The following is a 3,069-nucleotide window of genomic DNA, read 5'->3' on the forward strand; positions in this document are numbered from 1 at the left end:
AAGTTAATAGTGAGAGATATAATTGCTCAATTGGGTGGACAGACAAATGCAAGCAATGCTGAAAATCTTGTTGGAATGGAGTTACAGATGCGCAAAGTATACGAAATGCTAGACTATGCGTCTGATGGAGTTCACTTTGTTGGAATATGGGGTATGAGCGGAATAGGGAAGACAACTCTAGCGAGAGCTATTTATGATAATATTTCGAGCCAATTTGAGGGTAAATGTTTTCTTCATGAAGTTAGAGCATGTTCAGCAAGACGAGGCCTAGTGCGTTTGCAAGAGATACTTCTCTCCGAGATCCTTGTCATGAATGACCCAAGGATCAATAATTTATTTGATGGAGTTCAAATGCTACAAAAAAGATTACAGTACAAAAAGGTTCTTGTCACACCTCCTTTTTTCACACATACCCCGAAGGATAAATGTATAAGGGAGTTTTTCCATTTAAAGTGACATTATTCGAAATGGGATTATTTATTTATTTTTAGAGTCGCCACTTGGGATAGGATTGGCTTTTGGTGTCCCAAGTCACCGATTTAATTTGAATCCCAAATCGAGGAAAAATTCGACTTCCCAATTGGAGTCTGCGAACCAGAAATTCTGAATAAGTAATTCTGTTGACCCGAGGGAAGGTGTTAGGCACCCCCGGATCCCGTGGTTCTAGCACGGTCGCTTAAATTATTATAATTGGCTAAAAATCTGATTTTAATACATGTTTTAACTTATGTGCTTTTTAATTTTAAACCGCTTTTATTATTCTTTTTAAAGAGAATTGCAACGTCGTGAAAACGCGTCTCGAACCACGTCACATAAATGCCAACCTAAAGCAAACTAAGATTTTCTATTTATCTTTGTCTCTAAAGGGCCCTAATTAATTAATATTATTAAAGCTATAGTTAAAGTAGTCAAGGAATTTGGGCTCCGGTTCAAGTCCACACTTGAACAAGAGGCAAACCTCTTAATTCAAGTATGCTACTTAACTAGAAGGCCCAAATCCTATATTGCAAAATCAATCTCAGATTTAATATTCACAATATTCGAATTTTTGAATTTGGCCCAAGATACTACAAATGAAAGCCATCAGCCCTGGGCCTATAGATTAGCCCAAATGCAATCCACTGAAACAGTTCCAGCTATTAAACTCATGGACTGGGATAACAAATAAAGGGGAAACTCCAAATTCAGTACATTTATTAATTTAATTCTAAGTTTGCTGCTCAAATGCTGGAAAGTTGATTATTCAATTTCAAAACCCATCTCTTAACTGTTCGCACTAACTATAGTGGCACTTCTACTAATACTCAATCAAAGATTCGAATTTAGTCAATGAACTGCGATGATTCCCAAAATGATAACAACGAAACTAGTTCAAACAATCAAACATGCTCTTATTATCATACATAAACCAATGCCTGTTAGTGCCTATAGAATTAATTCTAGTACCCTGAACCTGAAAGTTAACAATGCTTAAACAAATCATGAACCCTAATGTTGTGAATAACTAACATGAATTATACTATTCTAAGGTAAGAGTTATACAATTATGAAAGTCCATACAGTCCAGTGTTCGTATAGTACACATCAATATTAGACTATGTTAAACAACTCCATATCATTTAATCTCCGTTTGACTACTGAACAAAAAGCAATCCAAACAGGTACATTTCAGGGAGTGAACAAAGCAGTCCAAACAGGTACGATTCAGGGAGCAAACGTATGAACAGTTTTCATTGCTTTTCCATCTCAAAGTTACATTGAGTCGAGTTCAAATGTGTACCTGAAAATGGAACAAAGTAAAAGGAGCAGGAGTCAGCAGTAGTAGACAGTATCCAGCAACAATAAGACCAATCTCAAGACCCAAACTGATATCCCAGCTCCAAGAACAAGTAAGGAATAATCAACTTTGAAACAATTTGAACAGCGACAACATTTAAATAAACTCAGCAATCAAAATCGAACCAGAGATGAACCAACCAAAATAAACACCTGAACCCCAACTGATTTTAACTCACTTTAGAACCTTCAATTGCTCAGTAATTATTTCAGAATGAATATTGCAAGAATTTCTAAGGATTTTTCTCAATAGAATAGTGAATTTTGGTGTTTCAGCCGCCTATATTTCTCTACCCTTTTGCTCTTCCCCCAAAATCTGAATTGTGCCCCCAATAACCATGCCTTTATAGGCAAGTTAATAGGGCAGCCTTAAGGGTTCATTTGTTTCTTTTTAGTCCCTCTCCAAAATTTTCCTTTTGCTACTTAGCCCTTCATTTTTTGACTTGTCACTCAAGTTATTGCATTAGGTTTCTTGAAATTCTACTTTTAACCCCATCTAGAAGACTCTAGGTGTTTCTAACTAAAGATTCTTTAGGTAAAACACCTAAACTACCCTTAATTTGGATTCTAAATTACCACCATAGCCAAACCAAATCCCAGCCCCCTTTACACTTGGTCAAATGACCATGGTTAAACAACCAAAAGGCTGGGAACCTTCAGCTATAACCAAACAACCGAATCAATAATTGCAACCAAAGAATAACTAATCAAAACAAAAATTAATAACTAAAATCAAATACTAACTAAACAGGTTTGACCAAAGAAATTAAAGCCTATGTTAACACTTAAATTGAAATGCACATTCAAACAGAAATTAAATTAATATCAAAATTACTAAAACAGAATCAAACAAAATTAAACAAATCAAAGCATTACCAAAACAGAATCAGTCATGAACAACAACGAGATTTGGACTAAAAGAAAATCGAAAACTCATGATAAAAAAATCAAACTAAGAAGAAAACCTACTGAGTCATGAATTAAAAACTAACCCTAAAGAAAATTAATGGCAAACATACTGAAATTGCATGTCCTAATTACCAAAATAAACTAAGAGAACAAAACTCATGAATCAAAGAACACAGGAAAGGGAATGAAGAAACAAAAATAAAAATACCTCAAACTCGAATCCGGTGGCCCTTCTTGACAAAATTCTTTGGCATTTTTGGGTTACAACTGTCCTTAATCATGTGTTTTCATGAGAAAACACATGATTAAGGGTTATTATAACCC

At 34.9% G+C, this 3,069-nt stretch overlaps 1 long non-coding RNA gene across 2 annotated transcripts; it reads right to left on the bottom strand.

Moving 5' to 3' along the window:
• Window positions 1-1,494: 1,494 nt before the first annotated feature.
• LOC109215696 lies at window positions 1,495-2,148 on the bottom strand. 2 transcript variants are annotated; one of them, XR_002066388.1, is made up of 2 exons: window positions 2,016-2,148; window positions 1,495-1,780 (listed from the first exon to the last, which is right to left on the bottom strand). It is a non-coding gene; the product is annotated as an uncharacterized LOC109215696 (long non-coding RNA). The 2 variants fall into 2 exon arrangements; XR_002066389.1 differs by having other exon boundaries at window positions 1,990-2,148.
• Window positions 2,149-3,069: the final 921 nt, after the last annotated feature.

Source organism: Nicotiana attenuata, unplaced genomic scaffold (assembly GCF_001879085.1).
Source record: "Nicotiana attenuata strain UT unplaced genomic scaffold, NIATTr2, whole genome shotgun sequence".
In the NCBI taxonomy this organism is placed as follows: domain Eukaryota; kingdom Viridiplantae; phylum Streptophyta; class Magnoliopsida; order Solanales; family Solanaceae; genus Nicotiana; species Nicotiana attenuata.